Source organism: Drosophila sulfurigaster, chromosome X (assembly GCF_023558435.1).
Source record: "Drosophila sulfurigaster albostrigata strain 15112-1811.04 chromosome X, ASM2355843v2, whole genome shotgun sequence".
Taxonomy (NCBI): domain Eukaryota; kingdom Metazoa; phylum Arthropoda; class Insecta; order Diptera; family Drosophilidae; genus Drosophila; species Drosophila sulfurigaster.
Window position 1 is genome coordinate 21,775,286 of NC_084885.1, and position 12,047 is coordinate 21,787,332.

The window sequence follows — 12,047 nt, forward strand, 5'->3', positions numbered from 1 at the left end:
GCACAAGCTGCAATAAAATGCTTGTGAAAACAATCTGCAAATCCACAATCCACACAGTCGCATGCACTGCAATCGTCACCTCATCACCTCAGCTCTCCATTGTTGTCAGCCGGGCTCTATAACTAATGCGTGTCTGGGATTTGCCAGCAGCAACATCATCGTCGTTGCCATCATCATCAACGTCGTAAGCAGCGACTGCTGCTGCTGCTGCTGCTGCTGTTGCTGCTCTACCTTCTGCTGATGGCCCATCATTAATACAAACCGTCGGGCAGCCAACATGTTGGGCTAGAAACACGCTTGGCAACATGTTGGAAGCGCTCGCCCGGGTCGTATACGTAATCGAGCTCGAGAGCACAGTGGTGTGAGTTTGCTGCTGCTGCTGCCACTTCGTTGGCTGTCGAGCCTTCGCCTTTCCGCTTGTTTCGAGTACTTGCCTTTGCACTTGCTATTTTTTGAAATAACAATAATTGATTGTTGAAATATTGGGAATAGTTCGATTAGTCGATCTTTACTCTCTTTCAGACATCACTCTTTACTTAGCTCTACATTATAAGAGCTTTTGTCCCTTTCTATCTGTTTCAGAGTTTCTACATTTTGTTGTTTCATATCATATTTTCTCTTTGTTTTACTTCTCTCCCTTTGCTCTGTTCTCTCTTCTTTTCATTGCAACATTTTCAAACTCATTTTCTCACCCTTTTCACGTCTCACTTAATTTCTATTCCGCTCGATAGAACAATATGATATGCCAATTATTTGAAGTGCATTGTCTTTTGTCCAGTCCAATGCCCCGCACAGTGGTTGTTGTTGTTCGTTTTACATTGCAAATTTCCAAGCTGTGTGCCAGAGGACAAACGAAGCCAAATAAACTACTTTATGTGTTTAATTTTCAGCAATCTAATTTGCAAATTGCAACAAATATGTAAATTGCAAATTGCTCCACTGTGCAGCAATGTTGCTAGGTTTGCTACGGTCATGTAGCATTTTGCTGCAGTTTATTTATTTGCACTTCTGTTTGCTTTTGTTGTGCTTTGTTTGCACTTTGTTTGCGAAGCGCGCGCGTTGCAGCAGCAGCTTTTGTTGCATGCCACAAGGAGTCGATGCTGCAGCAGCACTTTCACTCACGTCTCCACACACACACACACAGAAATTGTGGGTGTTTGCTGCCTGCTTGCTTGCTGGCTGGCTCGTCTTCTTTTTGTTCGCAACATGTTGAAAGCGAACGCCATGTGAAACGAACCGCTGCCGAACCTGGCCGTCGCCAGTCACGAACCGTTGCCGCTTGTCAGTTGCGTAGCAAACGTCTAGCGTGAAGGTTTAGCACCAGCGAGATTCCAAAACGTCAACAAAAAAACAAAACGAATATATTGTGTACAAACCGCCGGCAGAATTTCCTAGCACCAGCAGCAGCAGCAGCAGCACGTGCAACAACAACAACAACTACAACGATTGGCAACTGGCAACAAGCAATTGCAACAAATATCAACATCAACAACACAAAAGCGTCCCGGTGTGTAAAACTCGTGCACAATTTGACTATGCTCGCAATTTGTTTTCTTTTTTTTTTTTGTTCAGTTTTTTTTTTTTAGTGTAACGTATGTGTGTGTGTGACAGAATGTGTGTGTATGATGTATACGTATATGTGTGTGTGTGTGTGTGTTTGTCGCGTGTTGAGTGCCGAAGGTGCTTTAAAAATGAAAAAAAAAAAAACAAATCAAAGTGCACAGCCCTGGAACTGTGAAGTGAAAAATGAAATGAAAACGCATAGAGAAGAAAATGTAAAATACAACAAAAAAAAACAAAAAAAACAAAAGAGGAAGAAAAGCGAGACACACTTGTAGCAATTAGTGGCGAGAAGACGAGTCTCAGCGCCATTTTCGGGTGCCAAATGGACTTGTTGCAGAGCGCAGACACACATACCACAAAAAAAAAATCATCATCGACTGTATAGAAGAAAACACACAAAAGTCGCAGCAATTGCAATCGTGTTTTTTTGTCAGCCTTTTTTTTACGAACTGTGCACACACTACACTTTTGTGACCCATATATGGCTGTTATAGTTTATAGCCCGCAAAACAAAACAAACAACACAGCAGACAGCGAGATATATATATGCATATATAGATAGTGTTGATTAGGGGAACCCAAAACTCGAAAATTGCGACTGCGATTCAAATTTCAGCGTGGGCTGAAATTCCGAGTTCTGACTTCTCATTCTCATTTTCGGTGGGGCCAATATTTAATGATTGCGCTAAATTAATCGCTTTTATTGATTGTTTCTATTGTTGTTGTTGTTGTTGTCGTTTGCTTTTCTGCTTTTTGCATAAATTTTAAGCCGCCACGGAAAATCAGCTTCATATTGTAATTTATGGCCAGCTAACGAGGCAGATAAAGATGCAAAGAGAGAGATAGCAGGGCGCACAGAAAAAGCGCGGGTGGCTTTAAATTTTAGTGTGATGAAACTACGAGCAGGTGTTGAGCCAGCGATAAGCAAAGAGCCAACAAACAGACGGACAAACAGCAACACAAATCACAATGATTAATCCAATATGAGGGGCAGCCTCCAGACTTTGTTTTTGAGTGGCAGTTGCAAGTCAAATTCAAATATTGCTGTCAAAATGACTCAAAATCAAAAGCATACAAATTTATACGACTTCTTCGTCTGTTTCTTCGCCTTCGTCTGCTTCTTCTTGGTGTCTTCTATCATATCATTTTTGCTATCAATTAGCGCGTCAGCATTTCAGAGTCATCGAACGTTAGCATGAAGCATGAGAGGGGGTGGCAGGGGAGGGGGGAACGATATGACAACATGTTATTAGGGTACTACTTATTTTAAAGTATGAAAACAAATACTGAACTCAGGCGCTGATAGACAATGTCCGAACACTTAGTCAGCTTTAGACAGTTTATTTGCGAAATGCGGTCGAATGTCTAAGAATTTCTTTTTGGCAGCAATCAAAATTATTGGACGGCCACCAATACAACAAAACAAAAAAATAAAGAAAGCAAGAAAGAAACAAAACAACGACAATGTCTAAGAAAATTAACACATTTTCTTTTTATTTGTTTGTGGGCTTTGTGGGGCACTAAACGCAAAACAATTTAAATATATTCATCATGCGGACTAGCGAAAAATGTTAAGCGACACGCTTAGCAGCCTCAATCACAACGGCATGACGAATGCCCTACAATAAAAAATACAATATACTAACAAAAAAAAATACTGCCATACATTTAAGCAAATTGATTGATTGTCAATTATGTAGCCAACAAACAATATTTATAGCACAATTTGTCACAGACAGGAAGTCAAGTTGTTTGGCTAATGATCGATAGAGGTCCAAATTAAATAATCTAGCTGGAAGGATACAAAAAACAAAAAAGAAAGAAAAAAAGAAGAAAAAGAAAAAAAAGAAATAAATGAAGAAGGTGTGAGCAGGAAAATCATTTCAAAAGGCAGTGTTGCATTCAACTGAAATGGAATGGAAAAAGATTAGATAATTGTTTAATTGAAATATCAAGTCGAAACAAAAGAAATCAAGCGGTCAGTTAAATTAGTATTAAATAAATAAATAAATTGTTCAATTTGCGAAATAGACTTTAAACTTGATAAATCAATTTGGCAGTTATGTTTCGTATATTAGTAGATATTTAGTATTAATTGTTAGTATCTTATATAGTAGAATTTTGCTGATACTTCAGCAAGTTTCTTAACAATTGAGAGTAACCAAAATGAGCTAGAAATAATTTCAAGTGGTTTGGATATTATGTAGTATGTATTTAATATATATTTAGTATTAGTTGTTAGTATTTTATTTAGTACAAGTTACAATTGGGAGTACAATTGGGAGTATATTAGTATATATTTAGTATTATTACTTAGTATTTTGTTTAGTATAATTTTCTTATACTGCAGCTTGTGTTTTCGAAATCAAACGGTCAGTTTAAGTTGTATTAAACAATTATATAGTTTAATTGCAAAATAGACTTCCAAGATGATAAATAATTTTGACACTCATTAGTATATTTAGTATATATATTTAGTACATTATGTAGTATTTTTGCTTATACTGCAGCAAGTGTCTTTCCAATTGAGAGCAAACTTTCGTGTTTGCTACAAAAATCAGTTATAAATAATAATTTTAGGTGGTATAATGTATGTTTATACAGATTAGTATATATTTAGTATAGATTGTTACTACATTATTTAGTACAATTTTAGTGATACTGCAGCAAGTGTCTTTCCAATTGAGAGCAACCTTTTTGAGTTAGCTACAGCTAAAATGAGCTATAAATAATTTCAGGTGGTTTATCAATTTCCGCTTCCAAATATGCAGCAACATCATCATGACAGATGTCTAGAGGCTAGAGGCTATATATAGTATATAGTATTTTCAAATACATCGAGTGTTGGGCAGTTGCCAACACAAAATAGAAAATCTGTCATGTAAAAATGTAAAAATGTGTAACGAAAAGTGCCATGCAAATGCATGTACTCATTCAAACGCTTTGATTGTAGAGTGTAGAGTATCTATTGTGCAGAAAATAATATTGTCTATGTGGGAATACATCAAATTGAACCGAGTTCTTCTATTTGTTTTTGCGGCAAATGCTAAGTGTGCTCGTGTCGCATAATTAACGCATACCACAGTGCACTACATAAGTGCGCGTCCACATCATTCCCAGCACACGCATTTAATTGTCTCACACAAACACACACAGAGACAGAGAGAGAGAGAGAGAGAGAGTCTCTTTGACTCTCTGTGTATGTGTGTGTGCAGCTGAGCTTAGGCTTGGAAATTTCATTTTGGTGGCCATTTGATGTGAAACTTATTTATTTATAAAACGCGCAGTCGAGTGTATGAATTTGTGTGTGTGTGTGTGTGTGTGTATGTGTGTGTGTGTGCTCTGAAACACAAGCGAAAGACAAGCGACAAAAATTCAACGATAAATATACAAAATATAAATAAACCCAAAAGCAAAAGCAAAACGCGAAACGCTCTCGATGTCGTTGTCGTTGTCGTTGTCGCTTTCGCTGTCCAGTCCAAAAGCCCCAAAAGGTGCAAAACAAGGATATATCAAAAATATTTAATAAAAAACAACAACAACAACAACAACACACGGCATATATAAATTAAAGTAAATAAAACGAATACGAATACGAATGCGAATGCGAATAAAAATAATAATATAAGAACAGCGCAGTGAAGAGGAAAAACCAACAACAGTGTAAAATGTTGTGTTTTTTTTTTATTCATTTTTTTCCCGTATATTCATGCTTTGTTTTCTACTCCTTGCGCGTTAATGCCAGCAGTTTGGATGTTTTAGCTCCCGCTACCATTCACCCACCTTTAAAGTGGGCGTGCAACACAAAAAAAATTCAGCAGAAATTTACAAAACCAAAACACACACACACACACAAAAAAAAATAATATAAACCGAGAAAAAACAAAAACCAAAAAGCTAAAAAGCAATTAAAAACGTAACAAATTGTGCCGTAAGTCAAGTTGGGGGCACTCGCCCAACTTCCCACCAAAAAACAACAGCAACAACAACAACATCAAGTAAAAAACAAAAAAATTATATATAAATACCAACAATAACAACAACAACACGAAGAGGAGAAAATATATATATCAAAAACCCAACGCATCAGTTACAGGAGCAGTAAACAACAAGCAAAAGCAAAAGCAAAAGGTAATTCGCGAGAATTAAAGCGAAACTCGCTCTAAACTATAAACAATTTAATTAATATTTTTTAATTGCTTGACTACCAAAAAAAAAAAAAAAAACGAAGCGCGAATTTTGTTAACTGAAACTCGAAGCACGCACTCGAAAAAAAAGAAAAAAATTATCAAATATCATGCATACGCCAAGTGCGCCAGAGAGAATTTTTGAAATAGCGTTGCAACTGGCAACCGAAAAAAAACAAAACTAGCTAACTACTATATTATTTGTCCAACAGCGTCATCGTTTGCTTTTCGCATTTAATTCGATTTGCGGTTAGATTCGGTTCCAAGGGAAAGTTCAATAAATGTTGGTGATTCATGTTTTGAATTAATTTTAACTGCAACTTCTAGGCAAATAATAATCACAATAGAGAGCGAGTGACTCGCATTTGACATTTGGCTGTCCGAGGGCCAGAGAGAGATGTGCCCACAGTCATAAGCCATCAGCCCACTCGGAGTGTAACCCACAAACACTCACTTGCACTCAGAGACCGAGGCAAGTTGAAGCGCCACTTGAGAATCGCACGCAGTGCAGAGACAACTGCAATTTGCATTGCTGAGAGTTGCCGAGTTGCTGCTGTTGATGTTGATGTGGATGTTGTCGGTGATGGAGCAGATAATTGCCAGCTGAAACAGTGCTGCATAAAATTAACACTTCTAGCTGGCAACAGGTCTCAAATTTATTTATATGGGGAATTACATTGGTGCGGGACGGGGGCGGGGGCGGTGGAGAACTTTAAGTGAACCACAAATGGTGAATGCATTGGCAGTTTATTTATAGAATGCTTTGGCTTTTATGGCTGGCAATTAAAGCAGCCTAAGCATAAGCATTTGGCCAACTGATTTGCCTAAAACTAATCAGTTTAAAAGCACACTACAGCTACACTGCAAAAAAAAAATACTATTTGAAGATGGAGATTTTGATTTTAGTACCAACAATTTTCTTCTAAGAATATGAACATTTTTAAGTTGATCTTATTAAGAAGGGCAAAGAAGATAAACAAAAAAATAATGCATTATATTTTTAAAATTTTTTTTGGTTTTACTATTTTATAATTTACACTCTAAATACAAAATACGAGTACTTATCATCGATTCACACAGCATTCAAAAGAATGGTTTGCAATAGCTCGAACCGCCAAAAAAAAAAGGATTTTTTATAATTTTGTAAACTAAATTTAGTACTTTCAGTATTATATTTTGAGTTTGGTATTTTCCAGTTAAGTTTTTGCACGTTTTGATAGTTTGATCTTCTTCAAGTATACAACTTTTAAGATAAATGTTCTTGATAAAAAATTTAACCTGTTTTTTCGATGGTCTCAATCGAACAACACAACATTTAGGATTAATGTTCTTGCATTTAAAAACTAATCGGTTTGGTCTTGCAGTGTACGGTATAAGGCGACACGTTTCATAATCGTATCACCGCTTTTCTGAGTGCTCTGTGTGTGAGTGTGAGTGTGAGAGTGTATTTGAGCATTGTTCAAACTGCTTTAGCAGTGGGTCTTAGGTAGGCCATAGATAAGATAAGTGCAGTGCTTGTTGCCCGCCTTCCCCCGCTTCCCCCCTTCTCACACCCGCTGCTGTTGTTGCTGATATACAACTCATATAGCACAGACGTGTGTAATACTTATGGGTTAAGTCTCAAGTATTGGGCGCGAGTGCTTTTGAAGAATTGTTTGTTCGATTGTTCGATTGTTGTACCCCATCATGTTCTCGGTGTGTCGTGTCTGCACGAAATTATATAAAAAAACAACAACAACAACAAAATTTTATGTTCAACTCGATTGTTGTTGTTGTTGTTCGTCTTGTGTACTACATTGTTAATGTGCTTGCAATGCACAATCATACACAATCATCTGCGTGATTGACGCATAACGGCGACATTATGGCTGAGAAGCATTTGCCGCCCGCTTTGCCCCTTCGTCTTTTAGCCAAGCCAAGCCAAGCCACAAAAAAAAAAAACAAAAATTAGAAAAGATTTAAATAGCCAGATATTGCCAGTTCTCGGTATGTGCGTTGTCGATTCTGATAAGATTGAGATAAAGTGAGTTTAACACGTAACGTAGCAATTTTTAAACCAATTTTTTTTATGTGTGTGAGGTGTGCCGTGACTTTTCAACGCCACTGTGCTCGCTCAACTCGCTACTAAGACATCCAATGCACTCGCTTCAAGTGCTGTCCACTTCAGCGACACTTAAAGGATTTGCATTTACACAGTCTCAATTACACAGACGAGCGAGCGAGCGCGCAGGGTGTGAATGCAATTTTGCAGCCTTAAATGCTGCCAGGCCGTGAGTTTATTGGCAAAAATGAAGACAAATTTGATCAAATTTACTCGAAATTTTGTCACAGGCAAAAGCAAACTTTGTGTGTGTGCTCATGAAATGAAATACAAAGTGGAACAAAAAGGGAAATTTGTAAAAGACTCGTTTCGAGTTGAGTTTTTATTTCAGCTGGGAAAGCATGAATAGAGATAGCAGATGAAGAGCAGGGAGAAGGACAAACTGTACCCTGGGGGCAATTTACATTCAAATGTATAAAGTAAATAGACTCGACACTGAGGTTTTTAACAGAGCCTGCATACGCCTGAGACCGAAAGAGAGAGAGATAGAGAGAGAGAGAACTTGACTTTATTGGCTAATTTGAAATGTAAGCATTGGCTTATTCATATGCATTTTGTTACGCAATTTCCCAGTCGAATGCCGTTGGGGTATTCACATAGTGAGCGTAAGTGAGTGTGATTGTGGTTGCAGCTGCTGCTGCATTCAGATGCTGCCGGAGGAGAAAGCTCCAACTTTGTATTCATTTGTATAAGCGTTCGGATGCAAAAGGAAACTCACTGACTTTACTGACTGACTCGTTGAAATACAAGTTGCAATCGCAGTGAATACACTCGTATGGGAATGTAATTTACTTATGAATACGCTTACATTCACTTGACTACATTCAAAGTAATTGAACTGCTTGCAAGTGAGTACACACATCACTACGCTGCATACAAATGAATAATGTAGGATATGAAATGATGAAAAAAATATAATTTTATCGTTCTTGATTTGATATGTTAAAATTTTATGTTGTTGCACTTTAATTATCACTACTAAATAAATCGAACTACTTTTGTGCCCATTATAGCAAGTGTTGTGCTTAAACTTTTAATTATGCAACTTAAAATGTTGTAAACACAATTTGACAATTTAAGAAATTTGGCACTTGAAATGCACGAAAATCTGTCGGCACATTCACAGTAAATACACTCACTCACTCACTCACACGCTCATTCAGTTATTCAAAGCAATTTGACAACACTCAAAGTGCATTTGAGATTCCGTCACTTTTGACTCGGCAACGTTCACGAAAAATTCCTTCTCGATTATCAAATATTTAAGACTTTTCATCGCAGTGAGTCGGTGAGTCAGTGAGTCATTTATTCATTCACTCATTTATTCATTCATTCATTCAATCCTAATGCCCCGCCGTCAACAAAATTTTCGCCGCTCTCGCGCATTGAATTTGTGTGCAGAGTCGAAAGCATTTCTATTTAACATTTCCATCAAATTTGTCACTCAAGTTGCCAATACAAAACAATTTGTCACTCTGCTTTGAGCTTTCCAAATTTCTCTCCTCTTCTTTTGCTCCCTTTCTCTCTCTCTCTCTCTCTCTTTCTCTCTGGCTTCTTTTGACTATTTGCCATTTTCAATTATCTTTGTTTCTTTGCTGCTCTTGAGAAAACTAATTGCAAATTCAATTCATCATATTTTATAATGCCAATTGGAATCTGCAAAACTTTTCCCCTCTCTCTCTCTCTCTTTCTCTATTTCTCTCTTACTTTCTGTGCTTCACATGTGTGTGTGTCTGTGGCACTTTGTCATAACAAGGGCAACACTGATAAATTAGTTAAAATTGAGCTGGCCAAACAAAAATGTTGTTGCTGTAATTTTTGGTCAGCAAATTGCTTTGGCTATTTGAACTTCAACTTGACATAAATTGCAGGCGTTAATTTGCCATTAGCACGCCACAACAACAACTGGAGCAGTGACAACAACAAGAACAACAACAACAAGAACAACAACAATGTTTAGTACAATAAATAAGTGTCGACAGGTTGGCAGCTTCGATTTGCTTCTTGTTTTTTATGCAAATTGCGTTGCCCAAACTGAACCTAAGAGCACACACATACACACACACACAGACACATATAAATAATCAATACGTGTATGTCTCTGATATCTCTCTCTGTATGTGTGTAACATTTATAGCTGCCATTTCGCTGTCATGTAGGACGAGTTTATGCAATATGCCAAAAAAAAAAAAACGTAAAGATAGAAGAGAAAACGTGAATGTGAACGTGAGACTCGCATATTGATTGATTGAGCTCTTTTTTTTGGGCCAAGCCAGATAGGCAAAGTGTGGCCTTATCTGTCAGAGTTTCATCGTTGTTGTTCTACACACATCATATTTGCGACCTCTATTTAATTACAAAACTTTTGCAGCTAATATCAGATTAATATCCAAGTGCCTGTGTTCTGCTCTGTTCTGTGTTCTGTTTTTCGTTGCTTAACCGAAAGTTGAAACTGCAACCGCAAAATGTGCGCAAAAGCCAAACTAAGCCAACATTCCCCCTTGGCAAGTGAAAAGAAAAGCCGTACACACAGACACAGACACCCGCAAATACGTAAATCTGCAGCTTGAAACTAAGTGAAAAATGAAATATTGCGCATACGCACAATTGCACCACACAAGAGGCGAACAAACTTAGCCGCAAAGTTAAAGTTACATTAACGATGCGATACGTTGCGTTGCGTTGCGTTGCGTTGCCAGAACAACATCGAATTGCCAATTCACTTGAATACACACACACCCACACACACACGCACACACACACACACACCGAAATTGAAATAACAATGTTTGCAACTAATTGATTTTTTGTTTTGCCTCATTTAATTTGATAGCTGCATTTTAATTGAATTGCTGGCAAATTAAATTAAAGATTGTTAATGAATTGTTAATTAAATACATTGTGATTGCATATACAAACCAAAAAAAAATTTCCAAATTTCTGCTTTGGCCAAGCACTTTGAGCAAGCGGCTGGAGCCGCAGCCAGCGTAAGCGTATTTTGCACGAGAAGCTGGGATGAGCTGGCTGCTTTATGTTGACAGAGATTATGTGACAATAAGCTTAGATAATATATATGTGTTTATATATATTGTGTGTGTACTATATATGCGAGTTGGTAGAGGGATGGAATGGTAAAAAAAACAAGGAAGAAAGCTACATTCGAGTGGGCTCGACTGTGGAATATCCGTTACTTATTTTAAAAAAGAGCAAATAGTGTGGTGTTTTTCTTTAAATATACCAAATGTACCAAAATATACCACAAAATACTAAAATATACCAAATATATACATAATAATATGGTCTTATTCTTAAAAGATGCCAAATAATATACTACAAAAATACTAAAATATTCCAAAGACTATATTTGGTATATTGTTTTACGTGTCAGTGTGGTATTATACCTAAAAAGTACCAAAATATTTACTTATTTTATTTACAATATGGTCTTATTCTTAAAAGATACCGAATAATAACTACAAATATACTAAAATATACCAAAGACTATATTTGATATATTATTTTACGTGTCAGTGTAGTATTATACCTAAAAAGTACCAAAATAATATAGCGCTAACATACTAAAATATACCTAAAGCCATATTTGGTATTTTGATATCTGCGTCTTTAAATATACCAAATGTACCAACATATACCGCAAAAATACTAAAATATACCAACGAATTTATGTCGATATACATAACAATATGGTCTTATTCTTAAAAGATACCGAATAATATACTACAAATATACTAAAATACACTAAAGACTATATTTGATATATTATTTTACGTGTCAGTGTAGTATTATACCTAAAAAGTACCAAAATAATATAGCGCTAATATACTAAAATATACCTAAAGCCATATTTGGTATTTTGATATCTGCGTGAAAACATGTGAAAAAAGTGCTGTAGTCAAATTTTCAGACAGTCAGACTGACTTAGCTTTATCATCTTGACTATTAATATTATATATCATATATAGTATAGGCCTTTCATTACCTGTTAAATACATTTGCTGCAAGCACAAAGCTATTATACTCTTCTACCCTATGGCTAGCGGGTATAAACATAATAAAGGCACAACACAAATGTTGTGTGTTGCTCTCTTGCAACGCAGCGCAGCGAACAGCTGTCAATTGTGTAAATATTTTGTGCCAAAAGTACAAATAGAAATGCTGTGTCTGTCGATAAATCG

At 36.6% G+C, this 12,047-nt stretch overlaps 1 protein-coding gene and 1 long non-coding RNA gene across 2 annotated transcripts in view; both read left to right on the top strand.

Moving 5' to 3' along the window:
* Positions 1-12,047, top strand: part of LOC133848098 (cAMP-specific 3',5'-cyclic phosphodiesterase-like) — a 150,640-nt gene that overhangs the window by 13,736 nt on the left and 124,857 nt on the right.
* LOC133848698 (uncharacterized) lies at positions 872-5,931 on the top strand. The gene is made up of 2 exons (XR_009895292.1): positions 872-1,507; positions 5,312-5,931. It is a non-coding gene; the product is annotated as an uncharacterized LOC133848698 (long non-coding RNA).